This window comes from Macaca mulatta, chromosome 12 (genome assembly GCF_049350105.2).
Source record: "Macaca mulatta isolate MMU2019108-1 chromosome 12, T2T-MMU8v2.0, whole genome shotgun sequence".
Taxonomy (NCBI): domain Eukaryota; kingdom Metazoa; phylum Chordata; class Mammalia; order Primates; family Cercopithecidae; genus Macaca; species Macaca mulatta.
The window spans coordinates 55464648-55481184 of record NC_133417.1 but is presented as its reverse complement, the minus strand read 5'-3'; positions in this window follow the sequence as shown (position 1 = coordinate 55481184).

Below are 16537 nucleotides of genomic sequence, written 5' to 3'. Positions count from 1 at the left end.
AAATAGAAACAAGCAAAAAATAAGAGCAAATAAAAATAGTATGAAATTTTAGGGATCTTGAACAAATATTTCGTTTACTTCTCTCATCTGTAAGTTTTACCATCTTAGATAGGTGAAACTATATCCTAATTTTTAAAAGAATCAAACCTCTAAGGGCCAGATATTATACTCTACCATACTAATTAGTAATAATTCCTATTTGGAATAGTTCTTTCATGCGTTTCCTAAATTCTGCCTCTTGCACATTTTTGTGCATTTCCTCGTTTAGTCCTCAGTGGAAATGAAGTTCTTTGTTAAAGAAGATGAAGAATGTCTAGTCACTATCTTTTAAATTAGAATATTTCATAGGCTTGATAATTGATAATGTTTGGTTGTGTCCCCATCCAAATCTCATCTTGAATTGTAGTTCCCATAATCCCCACATGTCATGGCAGGGATTCAGTTGGAAGAAACTTAATCATGGGAGTGGTTACCTCAATGCTGTTCTCATGACAAAGTGAGTTCTCATGAGATCTGATGGTATTATAAGGAACTCTTCCCCCTTTGCTTGGCACTTCTGTCTCCTGCTGCCATATGAAGAAGGACGTGTTTGCTTCCCCTTCCACCATGATTGTAAGTTTCCTGAGGCCTCTCTAGCCTTGTGGAATTGTGAATCAATTAAACATCTTTCCTTTATAAATTACACTGCCTCGGGTACTTCTTTTTTTTTTTTTTTTTTTTTTTTTTTTTTGAGACGGAGTCTCGCTCTGTCACCCAGGCTGGAGTGCAGTGGCCGGATCTCAGCTCACTGCAAGCTCCGCCTCCCGGGTTCACGCCATTCTCCTGCCTCAGCCTCCCGAGTAGCTGGGACTACAGGCGCCCGGCACCTCGCCCGGCTAGTTTTTTGTATTTTTTAGTAGAGACGGGGTTTCACCGTGTTAACCAGGATGGTCTCGATCTCCCGACCTCGTGATCCGCCCGTCTCGGCCTCCCAAAGTGCTGGGATTACAGGCTTGAGCCACCGCGCCCGGCGGGTACTTCTTAATAGCAGCATGAGAACAAACTAATACAATGATAGATACTGTATTTGAACTGCCATTTTCTTTCTAAAATAAATTATCTCACTACCCTGCATACTTTCTCATCTCCTTTAATTTCAGAATTAGTAGTTCACATTGAGAACTGGAAAGATCAATAGACAAGAGATAAAGAGTCAAGGCTGTAGTCACAATTCTGCCATATATTAACTATGTGGCTTCCAATAACTTGCTTCAAGCTTTCTGAGGCTAAGTATCAGTTAAATGTGAAGTTTTGACAGTTATCTGTAATTATTCTTGTGCATCTAAAGTCAAAGTTCTAATTCTTCTCTGAAATTCATGTAGTTCCCCCACATTAATCAGGGAATCCAGAACTGGACACAGTATGCTGGTGCTAAGTATATAAGTAATGTCATTATTCTGACATGTTTTACTACTATGTCTGAATTGTAGTCTCAAAATAATGTTTCAAATTATTGGACTCCTGCAGTGAAATAGTAATTTTATTATCTATGTTGACTTCAAGATGTTTTGTTTCTGCCAATCTTGCTTATCTTCCTGAGCTCTGAAATGTTTAACTTTGTTTTTGAATGTATCAGCTGAAGATATATGTATTGGCATGACTTTTGTTTACTAATGATTATTCCTCCAACATATCATTATATATATGATCTGGACAATTGGCTAACCTTTCCATCTGACAATGCATTATTTACTCCCTTAATTATTATTCTCACAAATCACCAAAGAAAATATTTAGCATTGTCGGGGTGGTGCTGGCCCTGGAAAAGAACCACCAGTGTTGACACTGATCCTCTGATAAGTCCTCTCTTTAAAATGACCATGAATTGTGTGATCCACCCTAGAACCTAAGTACCCAACTGACTTATTTTCCACTTCCCAGTTTATTTGCTTCTATTTAGAGCAATATGTTCCATTGATCCCCTTTCCTTGAGAGATAGAAAGCAACTCAAGCTGAGAGTATGACACCTAGGAATCTATTTAGACAATATATGACAAAAGAAATCTTCCCATGGAAGAGGAAAAAAAGGCAATAAAAACTATAGCCAGCTGAACTCTGTCAATCTACATTAAATATAAAGAGCTCAAAAACTCCAATTACAAACAGAGATGATCAGAATGCGTAACAACACAAGACAACTATATGCGGTCAATAAGAAATCCACTTTTAACTATAAAGATACAAACAGTATAAAAGTAAAAAGAAAAAAATATACATCATGTGAATATTATTCACAAGAAAGCCATTGTGACTTCATTTATATCAGAGAAAATAGTCTTCAAACAAGAGTCAATATCCAAGATAAAGAGACATATTTTGTGATAATAAAAGGTTGAATTTATTCAAAAAGAATTTAAATGTGTACATTTAAATTTTCATCTGATAACAGAGCCTCAAAGTACATAAAACAAAATTGACAAAACTGAAGGGAGAAATAGACAAATTCACAATCATTATTGGAGACTTCAACAGCTTATTTGTAGCAAATGATAAAACAAGTAAATTTTTTTAAAGCCAATAGCATTATATTATATTTGAACAGCACCATCAACATGTGATCTAATGGACTTTTGTCTAGTCTGTTATCCAAGAAATGCAGAATATACTTTCTTTTCAAGCATGCATATAATATTAACAAAAAAGACAATATTAAAACCTTTCAATAAATTCAAAAGTATTGAAATCACAGAGTATTTTATCTGACCCCCAACAGAATTAAAGTAAAAATTAGTAATAAAAAGATATCAATAAATTTCCAAATATTTGGAAACTAAGCAACATATTTCAAAATAATCCATTGGTCAAACAGGAAATCACAAAAGAAATTAGAAAATATTTTGACCTGAGCAATAAAAAATACAACAAATTAGAATTTGTAAGACGCAGCTAAAACAGAACTTAAAAGGAAATTCATAACTTTTAATGCTTATATTAGCATACAGTAAGTTCTAAAATCAATAATTTCTTCCACCTTAAAAATCCATAAAAAGAAATGCAAATTGTTTTAAGTAATTGAAAGAAAGGAAGTAAAGATAAGAACATAAATTAATCTCAACTAATACAAAAATCAACAAATTAAGTTTTTTCAAAAAGTTATTAAAAGTAATAAACCTCTAGCAAGGTTTAGCAAAAATAAAGAAATCACAAAATATCAAAGTCAAGAATAAAAGAGGAACTATCACCATAGATCCTACAGACATTAGAAGGATAATAAAAAAATATGAACAGCTCTATGTAAACCATTTTGACCATATAGATGAAAAGGACAGATACCTACCTTAAAAAATATAATTTCCGGCTGGGTCTAGTGGCTCACACCTGTAATCCCAGCACTTTGGGAGGCTGAGGCAGGTGAATCACGAGGTCAGGAGTTCTAGACCAGCCTGGCCAACATAGTGAAACCCTGTCTCTACTAAAAACACAAAATTTAGCCAGGTGTGGCAGCACAGGCCTGTAATCCCAGCTACTCAGGAGGCTGAGGCAGGAGAGTCGCTTGACCTGGGAGGCGAAGGTAGCAGTGAACCGAGATTGCGCCATTGCACTCCAACCTGGGAGAGGGAGCAAGACTCCGTCTCAGCAGAACAATATAATTTCCAGCCGGGCGTGGTTGCTCATGCCCGTAATCCCAGCACTTTGGGAGACCGAGGTGGGCAGATCACAAGGTCAGGACAGATGGAGACCATCCTGGCTAACACAGAGAAACCCTGTCTCTACTAAAAATACAAAAAATTAGCCGGTCATGATGGCGGGCGCCTGTAGTCCCAGCTACTAGGGAGGCTGAGGCAGGAGTGAACCCGGGAGGTGGAGCTTGCAGTGAGCCGAGATTGCGCAACTGCACTCCAGCCTAGGCGACAGAGCAAGATTCCGTCTCAAAAAAAAAAAAAAAAAAAAAAAAAAAAATATATATATATATATATATATATATAATTTCCAAAGTGATAAAAGAAGGAATATACAATCTATATAATAGTATACATATTTTAAAAATTGAACTTGTAATTTATAACCTTCTCCCAAAAAAAATACTCCTGGGCCAGATGCCTTTGGGAGTGAATTCTACCAAACATTTAAGAAAAAAGAAACAAAAATCAACCTTACACAAACTTTTCTAGAAAATAGATGGTGGGCAGGGGTCGGGGGTGGTGGTGACGGGCAGTGCACACATATCAATTAGTTTTATGAGGCCATATAACCCTTATACCAAAATCTGAAAAGGGATTCTTTTGTAAATTCTTACAAAAGACTTACATCATGACCAAATAGTGCTTATCTTAATACAATATTGGGCTGGGTATGGTGGCTCATGCTGGTAATCCCAGCACTTTGAGAAGCCGAGGTGGGCGGAGCATCTAAGGTAAGGAGTTCAAGACCAGCCTGACCAACATGGTGAAACCTCGTCTCTACTAAAAATACAAAAATTAACTGGGTGTGGGGGTGCACACCTGTAATCCCAGCTACTCAGGAGGCTGAGGCAGGAGAATCACTTGAACCCAGGAGGCAGAGGTTGCAGTGAGCTGAGATCATGCTACTGCACTTCAACCTGGAGCAAGACTGTGTCAAGAAAACAAAAACACAATATTGGTTTACATTCAAACATCAATGTAAATCATCTATGTTGTCAAAATTGTTGGCATAGATCTGTTCATAATGTATTTTTAAATTATCCTTCTAATAATGTCTGTAGGATCTGTGGTGGTAGTTCCTGTTTTATTCTTGACTTTGATATTTTGTGATTTCTTTGTTTTTTCTTAATCTTGCTAGAGGTTTATTAATTTCATTAACTTTTTTTTTTTTTTGAGACAAAATCTCACTCTGTCACACAGGCTGGAGTGCAGTGGTGCGATCTGGCCCCACTGCAAGCTCCGCCTCCTGGGTTCATGCCATTCTCCTGCCTCAGCCTCCCAGGTAGCTGGGACTACAGGCACCCGCCACCACACCTGGCTAACTTTTTTTTTTTTTTTTTTTGTATTTTTAGTAGAGATTGGGTTTCACCATGCTAGCCAGGATGGTCTTGATCTCCTGACCTCATGATCTGCCCACCTCGGCCTCCCAAAGTTCTAGGATTACAGGCGTGAGCCAATTTCATTAACTTTTTGAAAAAACTTTTTGTTGATTTTTGCATGTAAATCAAAAAGGAAAAAATCCCATGGTCATTTCAATAGACATGGAAAGAATATTTAACAAAATTAAACAAAGTCTCAGCGAACTTGGGGTAAAGGATAATTTCCTCAATACAATAAAAGGAATCTATGAAAAATCTCCATCTAACATTATACTTAATGGTGAAATACTAAACATTTTCCACTAAGTCAAATAAAAAGTATGTTTATTTCACTAATTTGATTCAACATTGTACTTGCCTTAATCATTGCAAGACATAAAAGTTAGAAAAGAGGAATTAAAATTGTTTTCATTTTTGACATGATTGTATATGAAGAAAATCCTAAGGAATCTACCCCCATAAAAAAAGCCAAAAAACCCAATAATATCTACTGGATCTACTAGATAAGTAGTGATGACATGATTTGATTAAAGTTTAGGAATTCAAGACGAATATCAATTCTATTTCTATGTGTTATCAATCAACAATTGGAAATTAAAACACAATAGCACAAAACATACTTTAGGGGCATGTTTAACAATATATGTGCAAGATGTGTACATTGGAAACTACACAGTATTGCTGAGAACATGGAAAGGCATAAAAATGATACAATGGACTCTGGGGACTCAGGGGAAAGGGTGGGAGGCAGGTGAAGGATAAAAGACTACAAATTGGGTTCAGTGTATACTGCTTGCGTGATGGGTGCACCAAAATATCACGAGTCACCACTAAAGAACTTACTCATGTAACCAAACACCGCCTGTTCCTGAAAAACCTATGGAAATTAAAAAAAAAAAAATTTAAAGAGAACAAGAGAGAGAAAAAAAGAAAATCATTAAAGTTCCAGGCTAGCTATTAATGATAATAATAACAATAATGATATTTTATATGTCTATAGTGTCTTTCTATATGAGCACCTCAGAGGACTTTACTGATAAATACTTTGATTTTACCCAAACAAACATACTTTTTCAATTAAAAATAAATAAATGGAGGGATATACCATATACATGGATTACAAGACTCAATATTGTTAATATCCCAACTGTCCTCAAATTAATCTATAGATTCAATGCAATTCCAATCACATACCCAGCAGGAATATTTTTTTAAACTAACATTTAAATGGAAATGTAAAAGGCCTAGAATCAGTAAAACACTCTTGCAAAAGAATAACAAAGTTGGAGTACTTACATAATTTCAAGACTTAGTATAATGCTATAGCAATCAAGAGAATGTGGTATTCATAGAAGGCTAGATAATAGATTAATGGTACAATATACAAAGCCCAGAAACAGTCCCATCCATTTATAGTCAAAAGATTTTTTTTTACAAACTGTCAATAAAATTTATTGGTAAAATGATTATTCTTGTCGACAAAAGAGGGTGAATCAAGTGGATATCCATATCAAGAAAAAGTGAGAGATATGACTAACTTGTTATATTATACACAAAAATTAAGCAGAGAAGTATTACAGACATAATGTAAAAGTTAAATCTATAAAATAAACAACTGGAGACTATCTTTGTGAACTTATGATCTGGCAACAATTTATAGATAAAATGCAAAGAGTACTGACTATAAAGGGAAAAGTGGATAAACAGGACTTATCAAAATTCAAAACATTGGCCGGACACGGTGGCTCATGCCTGTAATCCCAGCACTTTGGGAGGCCGAGGCGGGTGGATCACCAGAGGTCAGGAGTTTGAGACCAGCCTGGCCAACATGATGAAACCCTGTCTCTCCTAAAAATACAAAAATTAGCCTGGCATGGTGACATGCAACTGTTATCCCAGCTACCCAGGAGGCTGAGGCAGGAGAATCACTGGAACCCGGGAGGCAGAAGGCTGCAGTGAGACAAGATCGTGCCACTGTACTCCAGACTGGCAACAGAGCAAGGCTTTGTCTCAAAAAAAAAAAAAAAAAAATTCAACACACTAATAAAAAAAAAGTCTAGCCACATACCAGGATAAAATATTCATCATAGCCAATAAACACATGAAAATATATTAAATACATTAGGGAAATGCAAATTAAAAGTACAAAAAAAAATCATATATCCATTAGAATTCCTAAGATTAAAACTACTTAATGTCAGAGAGAAGGTAGAGCTATGGATTACTCATATTGCCGGTGGAAAGTAAAATAGTACAACCACTTTGGAAAACTGGCAATTTCTCCTAAAGTTAAACATATACATAACCTTTGACCTAGCAATTCTAATTTTAGGTATTTACATGCAAAGGTAAAAAGATGTCCAAAAAGTTGTGTAAAAGAAATGGTCACTCTACTTAATTTATAATCATAAAAACTTGGAATTAATCCGAATGTCTTTCAACAGAAGCACAGATAAGCAAATTGTGGTATGTTCACACAATGAAATACTACTCAGCAAAAAAGGAACAAACTACAAATACATGCAATCACATGAATGCAGCTACACAAGATATTTATATTATGCAATACATCCAGTTCAAGAATTGGCAAAATTGGGCAGGACGCGGTGGCTCACGCCTATAATCCCAGCTCTTTGGGAGGCCGAGGCAGGTGGATCACGAGATCAGAAGATTGAGACCATCCTGGCTAAGACGGTTAAACCCCGTCTCTACTAAAAAATACAAACAACAACAACAACAACAACAACAACAAATTAGCTGGGTGTGGTGGCGGGCGCCCGTAGTCCCAGCTACTCATGGGGCTCAGACAGAAGAATGACGTGAACCCAGGAGGCGGAGCTTGCAGTGAGCCAAGATCGCACCACACCACTGCACTCCAGCCTGTGAGACAGAGCGAGACTCCGTCTCAAAAAAAAAAAAAAAAAAAAAAGGAAAAGAATAGGCAAAACTAATTTGTGGGGATAATAATTGTTTCTGGAAGAAGACAGTTTGATTAGAAAGGAGCATGAGAAAACTTTCTGAGCAGCGCTTTGTATCTTGCTTGGGATATTGATAACAGGAGCATATACATTTGTGAAAATTCATTCGTTGGTACACTCAAGATCTGTACCTCAATGACATAAAGTATAAAAAGAAGCTCTTCAAACCCCCAAATCTGGCATGTATGATATGTCATATTTATGCAGGTATATTTGTGTGTGCGCATATGAAGAAACCAGTTTGCTTGCTCATGTTAAAATCTACTCTTTTGAATTGGATTTGAATGAATTTTTTCAATGCCTTATAAATATTATCTAGACGAGACAGAAATCCAATGCCTTTTGATCAATGATCTCAACATGTCATATAGTTGAATTCATAAGCCCAAATACAGAACTGCTTGCAGAGAATCTGGGCCCTAGGAAAATGAAGCAGGTGCCCCAAATCTTGCATTTAGGAGCCTGCATGCTGCAGGCTTTGGGAAGGCAGGCAATAGAGGATACAATTATTTCAATTGAGCTAAAAACTAAGTAATACCCCATGGCATATGAGAGCCATATGAGGTCTCAGAGGTCTTCCAGGTCAGCCCACTAACTGTACAGGTGGAGAACTTGACACCCAGAGAGGTTAAATATTTGCCCAGGAACACACAGCTTGTTAGTGGAAATCTCAGGCTAAAATCCAAATATCCTTATTCCCAACACCACGTGAAGTCACTGTAGCTGTATGCCTCTTACAGCTGTAATTACTCACCATTTTCAAAGCAGAAGGGAATGGATGGACTATCAAGATATTCAGTCTAAACATTGTTGTTTTCTTTTAATCTCCCCAACCACTTTATGGCTTCCTTTGATATATATTCCAACCCGATATAGACCAGAAAGAAGAGAGTGACTAACTAACTGCTTGCCCGAGCCCATAACCCTTTAGGGCTGCGTTATGCCTAAGAAAGAATTTTATTGCAAGGAAATTGCATTTCAGTTTCTTACAGCAACTTCCCTACAGAGGTTTTAAGATTAGAGAGTGGAATGCACTGCATCACTGAATACAACTGGCATGCATCTATTCCATGACGTGAACACAAACATTCATTTACAATTACTGTACTCATTGTAATAAGGCTGACTTTTTCTTTTTCTGGAAGGAATTTAAGGATCATTTACGTTTTCAAGATACAAGCAAAATTTTACTCTCCAAATTATAACCTTATTTTTTGCAGTCATTGTGTAATTTTAGAAAATGTAGAGATCTTGTTTATATCCCAAATTTCCTTTGGAAGACTGAATTTGCAGTCTAATACTCTGTTTATATTTTAATGCAAACTAATTTTTTTTTTCCACAGTAGTGAAGGCCTTCAGGGCTGTTGTGTATATGGGAACAGTGAACATCGGGGACCTGGAATTACCCAAATAATTTGCTGTCCAAAGGATTTCTGTTATTCTTGCACCCATGCCCTAGCCTATGCCCCAGCCATTCTGGACTGTTACAGAAAGAGACTTTTATGGTTAGAATTGCAGTTTCCAGAGTTTATTTATTCACCGGGGAATGTTTGAGAGCCCTGTGAAAAATTCTATCCACATCGGTCAGTTGTGGAGGACTCAAGGTGTCTTATAGTCCATAGGTAACTTCAGGTAGGTGAGCTCCAGAAAACTGCAAAGTCTTCTGATTCTCTTTTTTGCAATTCTTTTTGACCTCCATGTTAATATTTTCCAGGCCCTCCATGTTAATTTTCTGCAAGCAGGTGTTGTGAAGAAGGCACATAAACAGAGAGAGGCTTAGCAGGGAATAGCCGGGGAATAGAAGGAGGACCAAGAAATATAGGCCAGGAAGCATTCAACAAGACTATTAAAAATGAAAACTGAAAAGTCTGGGGGGAAAATTAAACCACAAATTCATGTATTTCAGACTTTTCTGGAAAGTGCCATTCTTGGAAAGTTCCCAAGAAATATTAATTGAGCAACAGCTAGTTAGCTTTTTTGGAAAATGCATCAAAGTTGAATGACTTCCATTGTACTTTATAATAAATAAACCTCTCTTTTGGAAGGCTAATATTTGCTATTCTTTTTAATTCTTATTTTTTAATGAAAAAATAAATGCATTCACATTTCTTGGTTTTTTCCTTTCCCTACCATGCCAAGATTTCTGATGTACCACAAAATCCAGTTTCATATGTCTGTCTTAATTCTACACGAACCAGCGTATGTGCCCTGGTGCCAATGTGTTAAGAGCCATTAGTGACTTCATCTATTACTAAGACTTCTATATGTGGGACTTGATGACATGGGGTACTCGGGAGAGCAGTCATTTGATTGATTCCATAGTGTAGCTGTGACAGTGTGGAAGCACTATGGGGCATTTTCAGAGGCAACATGAAGGCTATATAAGCCCGAACAAAATGTACTGGCATAAATCCTCAGTAAATATTTATTAAGATCAATGGCTTCATACGATGTGCTGACGATAGCTTTTTGCTCTGTTAGAATTAAGATAAATTATATTATTAGTATTAGGACCTCCTCTTTGCTTTTAAAGAACAGGACAGTAGTTTTTTTTTGTTTTTTGTTTTTTGTTTTTTTTTCCTCATATAACTTATATACCTTCCTAGTCACCAGAAATGGCATCACAATGCTTTCATACTCCTTTAATCTATGGCCAGTCTGCCATGGTTTGGTAACAATGATGTGACCTACAGAAATGTCTTAGACAACAGCCAGAATCAGATTGCGATGAATCATTTGACCTGTGCTTATGTGGCCAGTGTTAAGGTGTTAACAGTTCATAATCATATCCAACAGTTATCAATAAGTAATACCTCAGCTAACACTGTAAAAAGCAGTGAGGACTAAGTCAACACAGCCTTCAGAGAACATTACTAAGAGCTTGTGATGGAAAAGCACCCAGCAGACCCCCAGGACTAGAAGATGTTTATAGAACGCAAGATTATTGTCGGTCACTGATGAAAGAGTACTTTTCTTCTTCCTGACGTACTTTTTCAAAAATAACTGGTTTCAAGACCTTATCTGGATCTACGTTACCTTAGATATTCTTGAGTGCTATTTTGAACATTTGGGTATATTTTCCATGATGCCCTCTTCCCCCAAACTGGTGTCCTTCAAAGGAAAGAATAAGATTTGGGGTTTTATTATATAGCCTGGATATAAAGAAAATTTAACTAGATCATTTAAAATGGAAACAAAGTATTTTAATAATTAAAAGAATAAAATAATTTTGTTCCCATTTCTGTGACAAAAAGAAAGAATCAATACTGTCATATTTCTACTGTCTTTATCAGGTAAGCCATAAACTGATTGGTAAGTGTAGTTGGCTGCGACCAATTTAGTTGAAACTATGATCTGAATTACTGAATCCGCTCTGCTGAAGTCAAATCAGTTGTGTCAAAAGGAAACATTACCCTCTGCCCACCAAAAGTATAATAAACTGGTCAGACGCGGTGGCTCACGCCTGTAATCCCAGCACTTTGGGAGGCTGAGGCAGGCGGATCACGAGGTCAGGAGATCCAGACCATCCTGGCTAACACAGTGAAACCCCATCTCTACTAAAAAATACAAAAAATTAGCCGGGCGTGGTGGTGGGCGCCTGTAGTCCCAGCTACTCTGGAGGTTGAGGCAGGAGAATGGCGTGAACCCGGGAGGCAGAGCTTGCAGTGAGCCAAGATCACGCCACTGCACTCCAGCCTGGGTGACAGAGACTCTGTAGCTAAATTAATTAATTAATTAATTAATTAATAATAAACTTGTCTAGAGTAGAGGTTTTCAAATTCAGTGCCAGGAAACACTAGTGAGCCATTATAGCCTTTGTTCACAGGTTACTCAGGATTTAAGTTCTAATATAACCCCATCTATGGCACTTGACTTTTAAATAAATATGACAGATTACAAAGCTTAGACATCTCTTTATAAGTTTGCCATCAAAATTTTTGCAGTCTCCCCTCTCATCCTGGGTGCAGTATCCTATAGATCATCTATATTTTTTCTTTGTTGGTTGGTTAGTTTTGCCAGCCAAAGTAGTAGCCCATGGCCCAAACCTATTTGACAACTACTCTTCTACAGAACACGTTAAGTTAAATGCTTTAAAATCTACTCTCTGCCTTTGCCTGAGCTAATGACTCTCTTCAAGGTATCCTAGCCATTGTTTTCTGTTTCCTCACTTTGAGTTCAATAACAATAAAATAGTGGCTACTAAGTGTTTTTTTAAATAAGCTTGACCTAAGAATTACTGCTTTTTTAAATTAAACTAACACAGACCTCAACTAAGTTTTCATTTTTTTTTTTTTGTTATTGTTGTTGCTATTTCAACAGAGGGGGCAAAAATTTCCACATAAGATCTTTGTAGAGACTTGATAGGACATCTTTAAATCTCTCTTTTAAGTCTTAGATTAAAATATTAAATGCCACTTGACTGTACACATAGCCATAAATAACTCCACTCAGTACATCTCATCAACTTGGCAATGAAGCTCTGGCAATCTCCAAAAGAAGGCCTAATTGGTGCTCAGTAATAATCTCTGTTTCCCTTTGACTACTCCTAAAATACTGGAAAAGGTGTATCTTTGGAACATACTACATGCTTCAAGAGAATAATGTATAAAGAACTCATCCTTTAAAATGTTTTCTTAGGGCAATTCCTTAAATATTTTTCATATCTCATTGACAAATTGACATAAAGTATAATTGGGTGTTTAGAAGATAAAGTAATCAATGGGTCTGATAGTTTTGTATTTTTGTTTGTTTGTTTTGTTTACCTAGGAAATATTGAAGTATAAACAAACGGCATCAGGCATCAAAGATCTGAAATTTGAGAGGGGCAGGTGGAAAGGGTTATTTGTGCCCTATAATATACAGAATCAAAATCCTGTGGTCTGGGTTTCTAAAGAATGCAATGGACTATTTGTCAAATTAACCATAAACAGAGAAAGGATGATCAATTTCAAAATGACTTCTTATTCAGTACTCACATGGTTGTGTCATTTCCTGTTGGCTAAAGAGTGAGGACTAAGTCAACACGGCAGCAGTAAATCATATTCACAGTCAGCATTCATTAGAAAAAACAAGGCTGAATGTTTCAACCTAGACTGGAGTGCTCTTACCACACAGCCTAGAGAACTTAGTGCAATGTCCTTGAGAGGGCAAATAGGCATAATTTTAAGAGAAAATAAAGGAAAAGATTCTCTTCCAAGAAAACGAATTCTTCCTAAATACCCAGTTTAATCCATTAAATTTTATGAATCATCTTTCCTCAATTTCTCACTTCAAAAAAAATGCCTTCTATTTTGTTGATGCTATATAAGACTAACAGTGATCACCCTCTTCTGACCACCCCAAAAAGAGACAATTGTGAAATTGCCACCTTTCAGTACAGAACGGTTTACAAGTTTACGTTCTTGTCTTTAATTTTGTATTGAAATGCCTATATTTGAAACTATTTAATACCCATCATCTTATTAAATTCTCAAAGAGAATGCCCATGACTCATATCCATATTTTGTGACATAACGTCTATGAAGGCATCCTGCACGTTATCTTGTTTGAGTTCAGCCATCTCTCTGCTCCACTGATGCTGACCATAAAAGACCAGTGCTTCCTCCTCATTGTGCACTTGCTCCTTCAAACACTTCTGCTGGAGTCTGAAGAGAGGCAGGTGACCATGAATAAACAATTAGGATTACACCTTACAATATTCCACTGTGGGCTGAGATCTCCATAAATACACTGAACATGAAAAGGGAGGTGCCTGTAGTGTGTTTCTAAAAAAGAATTTTGGAAAGTGCAGGGCACTTGATTTTCTGAGCGGTACTATTGTGCAACTTAAAGGAGGCAGATGTTATCATCCTCTGTAAGGATGAAACTGCGGAAAAGAATTTAGTCAGTGTTTGCCCAAGGACAGATAGTTCATTGGTTTAGCCTGGACTAAAACCCAAGTCCCTGACTTGTAGTCACTCAAATCTCAGAAACAATTGTTTATCAGTCTCGTGCTATCCCTAGATGGGGACTCTCTCTCAGTTAGTTCTCTCTCCAGGTCTGGAATCAACCCTTTTTGTGTCAAAGGGGATGTAGTTTCTATGGGAGGGGAGATTTCCTCTGGTAAGTAAAGGGTTAGACACGAAGAAAATAATTTTTAAACTCAAACTTTTTGGGGCAACTGAATGTGTTCTATTAACTAAATCACAGAGAACTATTTACTATTGGTTTTCTGTTCTCTTGGTCTTAAGGATAAATCAGAAAAAGGAGAGAGTAACCGGAAGACAAAAGAAGACAAACAAGAATCACAAAAGGAAAGACACTAGGTAATATACTATCCTCTCAGGTAAGGCGTCACATTTTCTAAATGAATGTGTTTCTTAAAGATAAACCTTTTATTACAGTCTAAAATTTTAGTCTTTTCCAGGAATTTAGGTATGCTTAGATCCGATATTCTCACTGAAGATGAGCAGTTTCATCAAGGTTTCACAGCTAGTGAGTGACAGTGCAGACCAAGAACTGAAGTCATTTGTTCATTCATTCATTCATGTAATCATGCTGCTACCTTGTTCCAAGTCCTGCCATGACTGACTTCACATTACCCTGAGAATGAAATCCAAATTCTACAGCCAATTATTCAGCCCCGCCTGTTTCCTTTTGCTTCCCAGGCTATGCTCTTCCTCCTTCAGTGGGCCCCAGTCATTCTGGCCTTTCTTCTGTTCCTCAAACCTACCAATCCCTTTCCCTCCAGCCTATAACCTTTCCACTGCCTGTGAGCATCCTTCTTCTGGACCACGGGTCTGATCCCTACCCTACTGTGCTTTAATCATGCCACGCCCTGTTTTCTATGAAGAAAACATGGGATGGTCTTACTTCTTTATTTAGTGTCTATCTCCTGCCTGGAATGTATGCTTTTTGAGAGTAGCAAACAGGTCTGTCTTGTTTACTGCTATATCTGCAGTTCCTAGAACAGTGCCTGGTTTACAGCAGATGCTGAATAAATCATTGTTAAACTAAATGTTACATGAATTTTAAAATATATTAAGTATCCACTTCACACTGAACACTAGAGATTTTAAGAAGAAAAAGGAAGAATTTTTACCCTAGAGGAATTCAAATCCTGGTGACTTCAGGCAGCTGGTTTTTCTACTTTATTATACATCCATTAAATTTTGCTCAGCAACTGGCAGATTACTGGAAATTCAGGTCACCTGATTTCCAAAAATAGTCATCCACTATGATTCCAGATGATTCTATGGTGAAGTGATTATGCATCTTGTTTTGCTTGGGGTAGACCCTGTTTACCCCTGTTGTCCAGCCACAATCATTGGTAGTGCCTCTTCTGCTCTCAAAAAATATCCCAGCTTAGATGATAAATTATATGGTTACCCCATTCATTGATCGGCCAATTTGTAAACATTCTTAATTATTTCTGTTAAAGTGATTTAACCATATAAGCTACATCAGTTCAGAAATATGGAGGATCAAATCGTATCTCTGGAAGTTAAAAATAAGACAAAAGATGGGATGGACCCAGCTCCAATTAGTGAGTCCACTAATGAAGCCAAAATTTCTCAAGACACATTCAACAGTTCTGAAAAGTGCAAATAAGATTTTACATGCAAACTACAACGTAGGTCAAGGACTCTTTATTGTGTCAGAAACCATTCTACAAACTTCACTTGCATTTCCTCCTAATTACCATTATGACTCCTATTTTACAGATGATGAAATTGAGGCTCAGAGAGGCTAAATAATCCACCCAAGGTCATACAGAAAATGTGAAGTTGAAGACCCAAATACACCTCTTTGTGATCTGCCCCAACCACTATGCCCATTGCTTTTTAAACAACTAAACAAACAAACATGTAAATAATTCAATAAATGTTTCCTGTGTTTAAGTAGTTTTGGGAAATGCTAGGTTAAACTATGTTAAATAGTCTGCTTTTCTCTAGGTTTTCTAAATGTTTGTAACATCAGTGGGTTTGGTGAATCTTCAATGGTGATGCGGGTACAGTGTCACCCTCACTAATTGGGCTGTGGCACCCTTTGTGTCAGCAGAGAATTACAGCTCGGAAGAACAAACATTGGCAAAGGCTGCTCTAGGAACCCTAGCAGGGCCAGCAACCCGCTTCTCTGTGGGTCAACCCTCCACTTGTGTAAACACAGACCCACCGATCGAGTCTGAGTCGGTGCTCTCTGAGGGGGCTTCAATTTTCTCAGCCCCAAATAGTACATCATTCCTGGATCCCCTAGGCTTCAGGGGCCCTGCCAGTCCACTACTTACATCAGTGCTTTTGACCAGTCTTCATTGTGCCTTTTCACTTCCCATGTTGAACTTTCTGCTTTGTTTGTTTTCACCTCATCTTCTTCTCATTTATAAGCCTAGGAGTCTCCATAGGAGACCATATAAGTTGGTTTTGGCCAATGTCCCACTATATTGTAACAATTGAAACCTCCTGAGCATTTGGGGTGCAGGAGATGAAGATGAGAAAAAGACTTCTCATAGAAAAAGAACAAATGTGTGGACTATTCTGGT